The sequence below is a fragment of the Schistocerca cancellata genome, chromosome 8 (assembly GCF_023864275.1).
Source record: "Schistocerca cancellata isolate TAMUIC-IGC-003103 chromosome 8, iqSchCanc2.1, whole genome shotgun sequence".
NCBI classification, from domain to species: domain Eukaryota; kingdom Metazoa; phylum Arthropoda; class Insecta; order Orthoptera; family Acrididae; genus Schistocerca; species Schistocerca cancellata.
In genome coordinates, this window is record NC_064633.1 from 119,731,356 (window position 1) to 119,746,854 (window position 15,499).

Here is a 15,499-nt window from a genome sequence, read left to right on the forward strand (position 1 = left end):
TCTGTTTATAATCTCTTGTAAATCATAGCTGGTGGCTGGCAGGCACACCGCTCCTCTCAACCTCTCGCTTCAGACCTGCTAGCGACTCGCTTCACATCTCGCTTACTACTGACTTCCTACGAACGCTAAAGTGCGGTCTCTCCTGCCAACAATGCTTTCTGGTGCAGACAATCCCTGCTACCATTACAAAATGTATCAATGCGCGGTCTTTCCCGTTCTTAAAATGTATCCATACGCAGTTTCTGCCACCCTTTTTAAAATTGTCAATGTGCGGTCTCTCCCTGCTACCAGAATTATTTCCAAAATGACAAATATTAATTATTTCTACTTAATCCTATTAATAAAATGTAAACATCTTTCATAAATTGTGGTTTGACAATAGACAATAGAAATATACACAAGTTGTCGGCTGTATCTGACTCGCAAATCACACAGTTTTTTTTTACAGAAATCGACGGGAGTATATTTCCTACATTAGTTCTGCTAAATCACACATTTCCTCCCTCGTCAAATGCCAATCACGTTGTCCTGTCTATAGTACTTGTACGAGCTGAAATCAAAAACTAACGGTAATTTTTCGTTTTCTTAAAGTATATTTATTCATCATCATCATCAACTTTGTACCCTTTAAAGGAATGCCCCTTATATGTAACTCACTTGTGCCAGCTCTTTTTCCAATCTTGGAGGCGCTTGTGGAACTCGCTTTTCGTTTGGTGTTCAGCTCCTTCAGCGATTCTGTTTCTGTCTCATAAATGGTGGCAAAACGACGTACTGTCATGGTTCTCTTCGGCCTCGGGAATTGGAAGGAATCGCAGAAGGCCACGTCCGGTGGCTGAGGCAACATAACGGTTTTGTTTTTTGCTAAAAAATCGCGAACAAGCGCCGAGGCGTGAGAGGGAGCATTATTGTGATGCAGTTCCCACTTGCGGTTTTGCCACATTTCTGGTCTTTTTCTTCGGATTGCTTAAAGCAGGTAGAATTCCTTATCGACATTACGACCATGAGGCAGAAGCTCATGATGCAGTATCCCTTATTAATAGAAGAAAACAGTGAGAAGAACTTCCACATGTGATCGAAGTTGTCGAACTTTTTCAAATGTTCAAATGTGTGTGAATCCCTAAGGGACCAAACTGCTGACGTCATCGGTCCCTAGACTTACACACTATTTAAAATAACTCAAACTAACTTATGCTAAGATCAACACACACACTCATTCCCGAGGGAGGACTCGAACCTCCGGCGGGTGAGGATTTTTTTTCGATCTAGGGTCCACTGGGACGATTGGGCCTTAGTTTCAACGTCATACCCGTAGATCCATGTTTCGTCACCTGTTATAACCTTCTTTAGAAGTTCTGGATCTTTGTCGACTTCATTCTGCAATTCCTGGGTGATGTCTTCGCGAAGTCGTTTTTGGTCGAAACTCGACAATTTCAGAACCTTTTCGGCTATCAATAACAAACAGAAGAGCTTCTGTAAAGTTTGCAAGGTAGGAGACGAGGTACTGGCAGAAGTAAAGCTGTGAGTACCGGGCGTAAGTCGCGCTTCGATAGCTCAGATGGTGCCGGCATGGTAACTCAGCGTGTTCGGTCAGAGGGTTAGCTACCCTCTGTAATAAAGAACCGAGTTAATCGATCAACGACGAACTGAAACGGGTGTCTTGCGACGTCCGCCCAGAGCACATACATCGAATGAAAACGAACAAAATGAGACTTGTTCGGTCAGAGAGCCGGTTGGCCTCTGTAATAAAAAAACTGAGTGGAAGGATCAACCACCGAACTTGAACAGGATGTCCTGCGACGTCCGCAACGACCAAACACAACGATCAATAATGAACAATAAGAAAAAAAAAAGATGGTAGAGCACTTGCCCGCGAAAGGCAAAGGTCCCGAGTTCGAGTCTCGGTCGGGCACATAGTTTTAATCTGCCGGGAAGTTTCAATAACAAACTAAATATTCAAAACAGCTGAAAATGCAAACAGATATCAAGAAAATGTGTACAAACAAGATATAAAAAAACGTTTTGAAAATCTGTTGTAAAGAGTCTGCGAAATTAAGAAATTCCGGTTACTTTTTGCTCACTCCCTAAACAAAAACTTCAATATAGACGGATATGTTATAAGACAGAAAGGAAAGTTCCCTCTTCAGTCTGTAAGAGTACCATCTCCTAAGCGTTCCGTTGAAAATAGTACGATACAAATTTACAAAACTTTTCAACATAAGATAAAAACTATATAATAATTTCCCTCAGTCTGTAGTGGAACTCAAAGTTCATTCTTACTTGGTCACTCTTTCCATTATGTTACACAGTTTTCAGAAAATGTGAAATAAAAGACTTGAAACTGGAAGTCACAAAATATCCTACTGCAAGCAGTGCAATCTCTTGTACATAAAGCCAGAAAAAAATCATTTATTTACTGCACTATTACTGTTGAACATGTAAGTGTGTGTGTGTGTGTGTGTGTGTGTGTGTGTGTGTGTGTGCGCCTGCGTGTGTGCAAAACTATAGAACGGTATTTATTGAAGAATATTTTTTGGATGAATATATAAATACTGAATTGCGATCGAATCGTGCAGTGACATAGAAAGCAATCTTGCAATTTGTTGGTGCATGCTCCTTGGCATTTCCACAAAATCGAACAAACTGACTCCTGAGAGAGCCCGCGCTATATTTCCACAATATTGAATATACTTCTATTAAATTAATAAAAACGTCCCCGACCCTTTTAGAAAAGGCGAAGAGGATAAAAAAATTGGAAATAGCGAGAATTCAGCAAGCCACACGTTACTTCGTAACTACTCGTCTCTATCCAATACACTACGTTACTACATTACACTTAACGATTAGAACAAATCTTGTCAAGAACAATGCAGTCTGACGTTTCCCGTCATTTTATTACATATTGTATCAATAACAACGCGTTTTTGCTGGATTTTCTGCCTTCTCTAGCCTTCAAACGGCATATATTCGTAGAACGTACAGGGGATAAGCAAAACAATGGGATCACCTGTACTTACTTGGGAATGGTTTATTAACAAGGGGTTGGACCCCCAGAAGCGCATAATACAGCTGCGATTCTTCTTGGAATACGGGGAAACACTGTTGATTACTAGACGGCAATGAATGTTCGGGCTAAGCGCTGTGGGCACACTTGGTTGGCTTAGGGTTCTTAGAAAATGAGTTGGCACGCTCTGAGGGGGGGTGGGAGTAAGGAGTACTCTGGTGCCTTTGGGTGTCAGGAGATTTTACTGAGCGTACTGCCTTTGAACTGTTGTTAGAGTAGACACTTTATGTCAGGGATAAGCAGTTTCCACTGAAGTTCGTGCTACTTAAGGAGAGATTAATCAGCTGCAAGGTAAACAGCTTCGACCAGCTATAGTTAAATTGTAGTTTGGTTCGCTTCTCAGGCACTTTTGTTACAGAACGTATATACTAGGTCAAGTTAACTTTAGAGCGAACATTAAATTTCATCCATCTACTGGTAACATTTTTGCGTTTGACGATTCATGTTCTCCCAGTTGTCTTACGTCTGTGAAAAAAAAAAAAGATGAACTACCACGTGTGATTTGTTTCCATACAGAGATTATTATCTTTGAGTTTGTGGTTCGAACAAAAAATCTTGAATTGAAAGTAACTTGCAGTTCTATATATATAAATTCATATTTTTGTTGCCAAATAGTCGTCACACCATAATCTCATTAGTACAAAAGTAGGGGTCAAAACTGTTTCACATGTACTGCATAACATTCAGAGGCTTACGGATAACTAATAGTGTGTTGCACAGTGATACATATTTCTATTGCTATGTGTTGCCATCCGCTATAGATCCATATACCGCGGAAGTGCATAATGAATTTCATGTTTTAGTGGTCAATATTTATGAATAACTAAACGTTTTCTGGAGTCCGTAACAGAACAAAAAGTTATCAGAACCACAGTAATACATCGACATTACTTTGTCTGGAGAGATGAGAAAGTTTTAAAGCTGGGTAGCTAGTTACTTCAGAGACTAATTTCCCAGAGGAACAATCGCATCTTCTCTAAAATGCAACATAGATGCTGTAAGAGGTATGTGCTGCCTGCGATATGTAAGCTACAAGAGAATCTGAGACCAAAGAGCAGTGTTGACTGCAGTAGGAACTGTGTAGCAGTAGCAGTAAGTTGTTCCTAGCGAGCAGTCGCCTGTCTGCGCTAGTCTGTCCTGTCTGGTGTATCATGTTGGCTGGGCCGGTCGTGGTGCAGCGATGCGGGAGCCTGAGTATTATTATATAAGGTAAAAAGCAGCCTCGCGCATATCTAGTAATGTTATGTAAAGTCCCATGTAAATGTCCTAATAATAATCTTCGTGATATAACGTAATTTCTAAAAAAACATTCATTTCAATTTAAAGAATTTACTAATTTCTTCAATCCATGATCATTCCTATTGTTGCAAAAGAAAAATCAGTTGCTTCCTTTCATAAATCACAAATCTATCGGCCAGCATTGCACAGAGCTGTCCCGGAAAAATTTTATATAAGAGCAGATATATTCGCCGTTTTTATTGAGGTAAGAATTTTTCTTTTTTTTATTCAGAATAATCTTACAGGGCCATGACGCAGCGCTGCTGCCGTCCAAATTCTACCAGGTTACTAAATTTATTTTTTATTACGAGGTTTAGGAATTTTTCTGTTTCGAGCTTACATTAAATGGGAAACAAATTTTGTGTGGAGGTTAAATGTGAATGAATTTCTGTAGGGAGGTTATAAATGGGATCTAATTTTGTTCTGAGGTTACACAAAAATTAGAATCATTAACCCAATAATATTTTTTTTAAATCACGAAGATTATTATTAGGACATTTTTAAAAGATTTACATAGGACTTTACATAACATTATTAGATATGCGCGAGGCTGCTTTTAACCTTATACAATAATACTCAGGCTCCGGCATCGCTGCACCGCGACCGGCCCAGCCAACATGATACACCAGACAGGACTGACTAGCGCAGACAGGCGACTGCTCGCTAGCAACAACATACTGCTACTGCTACACAGTTCGTACTGCAGTCAACACTGCTCTTTGGTCTCAGACTCTCTTATAGCTTACATATCGCAGGCAGCACATGCTTCTCCTCATTTCCAAAAGATCGAATCATGTAACTATCCTTCCACTACGTTTTTCTTGATAAAACGGCCTCACATAAGACATGGGAACTTAGTAACCGCATTTACACTCCTGGAAATTGAAATAAGAACACCGTGAATTCATTCTCCCAGGAAGGGGAAACTTTATTGACACATTCCTGGGGTCAGATACATCACATGATCACACTGACAGAACCACAGGCACATAGACACAGGCAACAGAGCATGCACAATGTCGGCACTAGTACAGTGTATATCCACCTTTCGCAGCAATGCAGGCTGCTATTCTCCCATGGAGACGATCGTAGAGATGCTGGATGTAGTCCTGTGGAACGGCTTGCCATGCCATTTCCACCTGGCGCCTCAGTTGGACCAGCGTTCGTGCTGGACGTGCAGACCGCGTGAGACGACGCTTCATCCAGTCCCAAACGTGCTCAATGGGGGACAGATCCGGAGATCTCGCTGGCCAGGGTAGTTGGCTTACACCTTCTAGAGCACGTTGGGTGGCACGGGATACATGCGGACGTGCATTGTCCTGTTGGAACAGCAAGTTCCCTTGCCGGTCTAGGAATGGTAGAACGATGGGTTCGATGACGGTTTGGATGTACCGTGCACTATTCAGTGTCCCCTCGACGATCACCAGTGGTGTACGGCCAGTGTAGGAGATCGCTCCCCACACCATGATGCCGGGTGTTGGCCCTGTGTGCCTCGGTCGTATGCAGTCCTGATTGTGGTGCTCACCTGCACGGTGCCAAACACGCATACGACCATCATTGGCACCAAGGCAGAAGCGACTCTCATCGCTGAAGACGACACGTCTCCATTCGTCCCTCCATTCACGCCTGTCGCGACACCACTGGAGGCGGGCTGCACGATGTTGGGGCGGGGCTGCACGATGTTGGGGCGTGAGCGGAAGACGGCCTAACGGTGTGCGGGACCGTAGCCCAGCTTCATGGAGACGGTTGCGAATGGTCCTCGCCGATACCCCAGGAGCAACAGTGTCCCTAATTTGCTGGGAAGTGGCGGTGCGGTCCCCTACGGCACTGCGTAGGATCCTACGGTCTTGGCGTGCATCCGTGCGTCGCTGCGGTCCGGTCCCAGGTCGACGGGCACGTGCACCTTCCGCCGACCACTGGCGACACATCGATGTACTGTGGAGACCTCACGCCCCACGTGTTGAGCAATTCGGCGGTACGTCCACCCGGCCTCCCGCATGCCCACTATACGCCCTCGCTCAAAGTCCGTCAACTGCACATACGGTTCATGTCCACACTGTCGCGGCATGCTACCAGTGTTAAAGACTGCGATGGAGCTCCGTATGCCACGGCAAACTGGCTGACACTGACGGCGGCGGTGCACAAATGCTGCGCAGCTAGCGCCATTCGACGGCCAACACCGCGGTTCCTGGTGTGTCCGCTGTGCCGTGCGTGTGATCATTGCTTGTACAGCCCTCTCGCAGTGTCTGGAGCAAGTATGGTGGGTCTGACACACCGGTGTCAATGTGTTCTTTTTTCCATTTCCAGGAGTGTATTTATAGACAAGGTAGTATAATTATTTTGATCCCGCCAGTGTTTCACCAGAATTTGATGTAGATATTTTATCTCTGATGAATATCAGTAGGCAACACTACATGTAATGATGTGCCATAACACGACCACTGCACACCGCCAGATTAAACAGCACCTGGTGACGCTGCGGGAACATGACGCGGTGAGGAAAGTGCAGAAGTGACGAATGGGGATTATTCTAGCAATTACGTGGGCAGCAAGTGGGGAAATCCGCTGACGTAAGCGACTTTGAGACAAAGAGCAGATTGTTATGGCCCGGCGCTTGGGAATGAGCACCACGGAAAGGGTAAAACGGTCGGCTTTTCGCTTCCTGCTGGAAAGTGTTTGAAGGATGGTGAAACTAAGAGTAGGCGGTAAATTGTAGGCCGTCCACGTCTCTTCACAAATCTGGAGATCGAACGTTTTCGCTCTTTAAAGCAGGATAGGTGGCGGTCTGGTCAGTAGCTCACGACGGAGAACAGTGCAGGTACAAACAGAAGTATTTCGAAGCATAGTTCAGCGCACACTGGTGAACATGGGCGCAGCAGACGATCCCTAAGAATTTCCAGGGTGACCCAATATGATAGTCAGCTATGATGCCAGTGGACTTGGATTAATTAAGATTGGATGGCGGCAGCTCGAAAAAGGTGCCACTGATGCAAGCTGATGGGCTCAGTACTATGCTATGTGGAACATTCACCTAGCTTCCGCGGGACCTGTGGTAGTAATCGAAGGCACCATGACAGCCATGGACTAGATGGACATTACTGCAGACCACCTGCATGCCAGATGTCTTCGCCAACGGCGATGGCGTCTTCCAACATGGTAATTATCGTTATAAGAAGGCCATACTTGTGCTACAGCGGTTTTAAGAGCATGATAGTACACTCACGTCGAAGTCTTGGCCACCAGATTCCCCCGATCGATACATCTTGGACGCTTGCGAACGCCAGCTAAGTCCATAAACCACAGGACTGTAACGTACGGCAACTGCGTGATCTGTGCGTAGACGTGTGGTACTACACACCGCCGAAAACCTACCAAGGACTTGTGTCGAATCCATGAGACGTAGAATCACCACCGTATTTCGTGGACCAATACGCTTCAAAACAGGTGGCGATAGTATTTTGTCTCATCAGGCTATAATATTAATTTTATCCTAGATGTAGATTTAAGTAGTACGTACCTTTAGCGGAAGTGCAGGCCCTCGTATTGCAGCGTCTGTAAAGAAAAACGTAGGGCCATTACTGAAGATGAGTTATACATACAATGACTCATGGGACAGAGACATACACATATACAGATGGCGGTAGCAGCGCACACACAAGCTATAAAAGGGGAGGGACAGTGCACTGGCGGAGCTGTTATTTGTATTCAGGCGATTCATGTGAAAATGTTTCCGACGTGATTATGGCCGCACGACGGGGATTAACAGACTTTGAACGCGGAATGGTAAATGCAGATCGATGCGTCGGACATCCCATTTCGGACTTGGTCAATATTCCGAGTTCCACAGTGTCTAGAATGTTCCTAGAAAGCCAAATATTAGGCATTATCTCTCGGCACGGACAACGCAGTGACCGACGGCTTTGACTTAACGATCAAGAGCAGCTGCGTTTGCGTAGAGTTGTCAGTGGTAACAGACAAGCAGCACTGCAGGAAATAACCACAGGAATCAATGTGAGAAGTACGACAAACGTCTGCGATAGGACAGCGCTGCGAAATTGAGCGTTAATAGGCAATGGCAGGAGACGACCGAAGCAAATGGCTTTGCTAACACCGTGATCTCACCTGCAGTGCCTCTCTTGGACCCTAGACCGCTGGAAAATCGTGGCATGGTCATTTGAGTCCAGATTTCACTTGGTAACAGGTGATGGTATGGTTCGAGTGTGGCACAGAACCCACGAAGCCATGGACCCCAGTTGTCAACAAGCAACCGTGCAAGGTGGTGCTGGCTCCATAGGTGTGTGGGCTGCGTTTACATGGAATGGACTGGGTCCTCTGATGCAACTGAACAGATCATTGAGGTCGAAATGGCTGTGTGTTATGGATGACAGTGCGCCATGTCTCAGGGCAACAGTTGTTCGCCATTGGTTAGAAGAACATTCTGATCAGTTTAAGCGTATCATCCAGATCGCCCGACATGCTTCCTGTCATACATTTATGGGACATAATCGAGAGGTCAGTTAGTGCGAAATACATCCTGCACTGACGGACGGCAGTTTTATAATCATGTAGAGACAGCACGGCTCAACATTTGTGCAGAGGACTCCCAGCGACTTCTTGAGTTGCTCCACAACTCCGGGCGAAAGGACGTCCAATACAGTAATAGGAGGCACCCCGTCACGTTGTCACATCAGTGTACAGTAATAAGCCGATTGTGGGGCTATTCTTTCCCCGTCAGTTACTCAGACAGTGGCGCATCGTAATCTCTCATGTGCTAATCTTATCCTTCTGCACCTTTCATTTACACTACTGGCCATTAAAATTGCTACACCAAGAAGAAATGCAGATGATAAACGGGTATTCATTGGACAAATAATTTATACTGGAACTGAAATGTGATTACATTCTCACGCAGTTCGGGTGCTTAGATCCTGAGAAATCAGTGCCCAGAACAACCACCTCTGGCTGTAATAACGGCCTTGATACGCATGGGCATTGAGTCAAACAGAGCTTGGATGGCGTGTACAGGCACAGCTGCCCATGCAGCTTCGATACGATACCACATTTCATCAAGAGTAGTGGCTGGTTTATTGTGACGAGCCAGTTGCTTGGCCACCATTGACCAAACGTTTTCAGTTCGTGAGAGATCTGCAGAATGAGCTGGCCAGGGCAGCAGTCGAACATTTTCTGTATCCAGAAAGGCCCGTACAGGACTTGCAACATACGGTCGCGCATTATCCTGCTGAAATGTAGGGTTTCGCAGGGATCGAATGAAGGGTAGAGCCAAGGGTCGTTATACATCTGAAATCTAACGTTCACTGTTCAAAGTGCCGTCAATGCGAACAAGAGGTGACCGAGACGTGTAACCAATGGCACCCCATACCATCACGCCGTATGATATGTCAGTATGGCGATCGAATCGCTCTGAGCACTATGGGACTTAACAGCTATGGTCATCAGTCCCCTAGAACTTAGAACCTAACTAACCTAAGGACATCACACAACACCCAGGCATCACGAGGCAGAGAAAATCCCTGACCCCGCCGGGAATCGAACCCGGGAACCCGGGCGTGGGAAGCGAGAACGCTACCGCACGACCACGAGCTGCGGCCTAATCAGTATGGCGATGACGATTACACACTTCCAATGCGCGTTCACCACGATGTCGCCAAACACGGATGTGACCATCATGATGCTGTGAACAGAACCTGGATTCATCCGAAAAAATGACATTTTGCCATTCGTGCACCCAGGTTCGTCGTTGAGTACACCATCGCAGGTGCTCCTGTCTGTGATGCAGCTTCAAGGCTAACCGCAGCCGTGGTCTCCGAGCTGATAGTCCCCGCTGCTGCAAACGTCGAACTGTTCGTGCAGATGGTTGTTGTCTTGCAAACTTCCCCATCTGTTGACTCAGGGATCGAGACGTGGCTGCACGATCCGTTACAGCCATGCGGATAAGAAGCCTGTCATCTCGACTGCTAGCGATACGAGACCATTGGGATCCAGCACGGCATTCCGTATTACCTTCCTGAATCCACCGATTCCATATTCTGCTAACAGTGATTGGATCTCGACCAATGCGAACAGCAATGTCGCGATACGATACACCGAGATAGGGTACAATCCGACCTTTATCAAAGTCGGAAACGTGATGGTACGCATTCTTCTTACTTACACGAGGCATCACAACAACGTTTCACCAGGCAACGCCGGTCAACTGCTGTTTGTGTATGAGAAATCGGTTGGAAACTTCCCTCATGTCAGCACGTTGTAGGTGTCTCCACCGGCGCCAACCTTGTGTGAATGCTCTGAGAAGCTAATCATTTGCATATCACAGCGTCTTCATCCCGTCGGTTAAATTTCGCGTTTGTAGCACGTCATTTTCGTGGTGTAGCAATTTTAATGGCCTGTGGTGTATATTCTTTTGATTCCTACATATAATATGCTGTACTTAATATTAGCTATTTTAAAATTTTTTTTTTATTCTGGTAGCTTGAGACGGCTCCATTTTCTACTACTTTTTCCTTTTATTTGCCTAAGTTTTCTGATCCACGTAGGTAATACATAATAATCACAAGAATTAACTGGACTATAAATTTCCTATTTCCTGTAACGCAGTTTTAAACCTGCACTTATGATGGAGTAGACTGGACTTCATTAGAGCGTTCTTGGGCGCTGAAAGTGCTGCATATTCTTCTAATTTCTGTTTGGAATCTGTGTAATAGATTACGTCTGGACCTGATTTACCATTATGTCTTATGGATGGCGATTTTTGGTTTGTGCAGAAATGATACGGCTTAAAGGAATCCGTCTTATTTGACCCATTTGAACTTTGTTTGCGGACGAATGCGAATTTTTTTGCTAGGTGTGACAATCCCCCTTCTCGCTGCTTGCTCTGCAATGCTCCCAGTGTTCGCTTAAGGCTGGAACTCTGCGATGGGAAACCCACGGGAAATCGCCGCGCGTCAGACTAGCAGCAGAAACACAGAGCTAGACACCTAATCAAATTTCCCGCCGGGAACCTATATCTGAACCTTGCGCACATCCCGGCTTTCCTTCAGAAATGATTGTGATCAGACGTTTCTTCCTTTGCACTTCTGGAAAGAGCTCAATAGAAGGTTAGAGGGAAGTAGAATATGAAACTGCGTCTTGAGCTCCTAATTTCGGCAGGAGGGCCATCCCTTTTGAGAGAAGTGCACTATCTACCGGAAGACTCGACTCGGACACATCTGTAATCTTCGCCATCAGCGCGCACTGGGTTAGTACACCACATCTTAGGTCGCCACAGAGTTCGACGAAGTGTACCGCGTATGCCTTACGCCGTCGGTACACGAATCGCGCGCTCGAACGCTGAGCGTTGAGCCTGCCGAGTTTCTGACGTCATAGCGTGAAAAAAGCACGTTTGGGGTGTCTTTCCGAACGAGCAGCATTATATCTAGCATGTCAGATACTCTGAACGTGCCTCTGAAAGTTGACCAACGAGTTGGAGCAACGCCAAACACGTCGGATGTTTCTCACGTACAGAGTCAAAATGGCTCTGAGCACTATGGGACTTAACTTCTGAGGTCATCAGTCCCAGAACTTAGAACTACTTAAATCTAACTAACCTAAGAACACCACACACATCCATGCCCGAGGCAGGATTCGAACCTGCGATCGCAGCGGTCTCGCGGTTCCAGAACATAGCGACTAGAACCGCTCGGCCACTCCGGCCGGCCGGACAGAGTCGCGAGACGCCATTTTGGCTTTGAGGTGAAGCCCAGGTGTGTGTGTATATATAGTGTTTCTAAGCACCAGCAAATTTCGGATCTCCTGAAAATCCGTAAGTAGTTGTGCGATTTGATGCAATAAAATGACGGGAAAAGTCATATTGATGTTTAAAGAATTATTGTAACTTGTGTAATATGAAAGTATGCCCTTTCAAGGCAATGGAATGTTGAGGATCTATCAGAAACGCATTATTCTTAGTGCAGTTTGTTATAATTAAAGCTTTCAGGAAGTAGTAAGATGAACAAAACGTTATAAATTATTTATGGTCGATGTAGCGTAATGTGTAAAGACGCAGGTAAGCACTGGAACACGAGATGCGTTGTTTGGAACTAATTTTTTTTCCTGACCTTCGCTTTCTCTAATAGTTCTGATACTTTCTTATTAGTTGAACAGGAGAATATTCTATAACTTCGATGATATGTAAATATAAGTGCGCTCTTTCTGTGGTGTGAGTTTGTTCGACCGGCTTTATTTCACTATTTGCAGTAAAATATTTGGCACTTTCCCGTTCCAAGTTTTGTGTTTCGCGTGTTGTGATGATTCTGCTACTGAGTAGGAACAGTTATGGCGTCTAGGTTTCACTGAAAAGTGAGGATGATTAAATATTTTTTATCTTACGTGGAGAAATGTTGTAAATTTGCATCCCACTATCTATAATGCAACTTTTACATGCCGATGTCCTTACTGACTTTCCTTTTGCCTTATGACATGTTAATAGATACTGAAGTTCTTATTAATGTGTTGTAGAGACAAAGCAACATGACTAGTACATGGACAGGCGAGGAAATAATCGTTTTCAAAAATGGTTCAAATGGCCCTAAGCACTATGGGACTTAACATCTGAGGTCATCAGTCCCCTAGAACTACTTTAACCTAGCTAACCTAAGGACATCACACACATCTATGCCCGAGAGAGGATTCGAAGCCTGCCGGAGTGGCCGTGCGGTTCTAGGCGCTACAGTCTGGAACCGCGAGACCGCTACGGTCGCAGGTTCGTATCCTGCATTGGACATGGATGTGTGTGATGTCCTTAGGTTAGTTAGGTTTAAGTAGTTCTAAGTTCTAGGGGACTGATGACCTCAGAAGTTGAGTCCCATAGTGCTCAGAGCCATTTGAACCATTTTTTAAGGATTCGAACCTACGATCGTAGTGGTCGCGCGGTTCCGGACTGAAGCGCCTAGAACCGCTCGACTACACCGGCCGGCCCAATGTTCGTTTTAATAGAGCATGTTAGTAGATATTGAAGTTTTCATTTATGTGTACTACAGACAGAACAAGATGACTAGTATATGGTCAAGGGAGGAAATATGCGTTTTAATAGAGCTACCATAGGAATTTTGCGCCAGTCCATGTCGTAAATAGTGCGATTTGCGAGCCAGTTACAGCCTTCAACTGCCCCTGTACCGTATACCACACCGACGTACCGTATGCACGAGTCGCACCGTTTCTCAGCGGTTAGCAGCGCATTGGACGAGCAACGGTTACGTCCGCGCGCCGTCGGCTTTACAGAAACGAACTGCATACGTGCACATGCGCGTAACCACTGAGTCTGTGCCTCCCGCTGTAATAGCTACCATGTAATAGTCACGAGCATATCACAAATCCGTGCGAGTGTAGGCATCAGCGGCCGTTTTCATCTTCAGTACAACTTCTCCGGCTACGTGAACGCTTAGTCATTTCGTTATTTAGTCCACTGTTTCGGCCACTGTTGCAAATCGTCTCAGTTGTCAAGAAGACTGAAGCTCTGTTTCGATTAGCAGTAGTGGGCTGGCGGGTTTAAAGTATTTTTTTTTCTATAAGCTGGTACCACCAATTGAGGTGCATATCAGTATAGTGACATAGTACTGCTCACGCGGCACTCCGAGGCAACTGAGATAACACAGTGCGCAACGAACCATCAGCCGGATCTTGTAAGATTTCAAGTTGTGCAAAGATTTGCAACTCGCTTAAAATGTACGGAAATGTCAAATTGTGGACTTCACAAAATGAAAAAAGGTATTCTATGATTACAGTACCCACGGGTCACAGTTGGAACAGGTCAACACATACAAATCGATGGGTGTAAACTTTGTAGGGATACGAAATGGGGCGATCACATAGGCTGTCGCAGATAAAGCAGGTGGAAGGCTTCGGTTAGATGGCACGTGACTATAGAAATGTGATTATTCTACAAAGGAAATTGATAAAGAATCATTTGTGCGACCCATGCTAGAATATTGCTCAAGTGTGTGGGATCCATACCAAAAGAGACTAACAGGGGATATTGAACATATACAGAGAAGGGCAGCACGAATGGTCACAGTTTCGTTTGATCCTTGGTACAGTGCCACAAGCATACTGAAGAAATTGAACTGCCGGAGGCTTGAAAATAGCCCCAAACTGTCCATAGAAAGACTAATTACAATGTTGTAAGGATCGGCTTTAAATTATGAACCTAGGAATATACGGCAACTTCCTACCTGTCGCTCCTGTAGGAATTCTGAGGACATGCGCTGAGGCATATAAACATTCAGTCATTCTTCCCGCCCTCCTTACGGTAAATGAAAGGGAAGAAGCCCTAATAACTCGATGCAGTGGGAAGTACCCTCTGCCGTGCGCTTCACAATGGTTTCTCAGAGTATGGGTGTAGATGGACATATAGAAAAACAGGGTGAACCAGATCTCCACCTGCAAAATTTCGGAAGTTCTTCCGCGACATTTTCTGATTATTTTGGTGCAATGACCTCGTGGTCTCAGATAACTCGTTACAGAGCAGAAATTTAATATGATTTATTCGTTTTTTTGCTCCAATTACCATTGTTTCATTGAAAATACCATGGAAACTGCGAATAGCTTGCTGTGTGCAATCCTCAAAACATAAAACACAAAACAAAGCATAATGCATCAGTACTCAGACCGTAGACGTACTCTATCGTCGTACCAGCGCCTCTCCCGGACTCGTGACCGTATCAGGTGGACCATAGACTACTGGACAACAATGGCCTGGTCAGATGAGTCCCAATTTCTGCCCCTGAGCAATACACTACCTAAGAAATGCGGAATTATACCTTTACAGCCATTGATGAAATTGTCGACCATTTTCACCGTGGCACACTGTATGGCGACGCACTATCGACTGCGTCACACGTTCAAGAATCCCTGGAGTTTGATGTACTACTTCGTTGGGTGCAACAATCCCAGCATCTTCCGTGATCTACGGTACGATCCTAGAAGCACGTCTCGGTATTCATTATATGTCTGTTGTCTTTTTTATATGAAACGAAATGATGGAACAATACCACAGAAATCGGGGATTAGAAACTGAGATAACTAAAATCATGGGATATCGATATGCTTATATACAGATGGCAGCAGTATCGCGCATACAACGTATAAAAGGGCTGCGCATTGGCG

The 15,499-nt window shown here is 45.0% G+C and overlaps 1 protein-coding gene across 1 annotated transcript in view; it reads right to left on the reverse strand.

The window, feature by feature from the left end:
* The window catches only part of LOC126094458 (semaphorin-2A-like), an 816,626-nt gene extending 808,735 nt beyond the window's left edge, over positions 1 to 7,891 (reverse strand). The window contains exon 1 of the mRNA XM_049908840.1: positions 7,857 to 7,891. The gene's annotated coding sequence lies outside the window, so the exon portion shown is untranslated. The remainder of the gene's footprint in view (positions 1 to 7,856) is intronic.
* Positions 7,892 to 15,499: the final 7,608 nt, after the last annotated feature.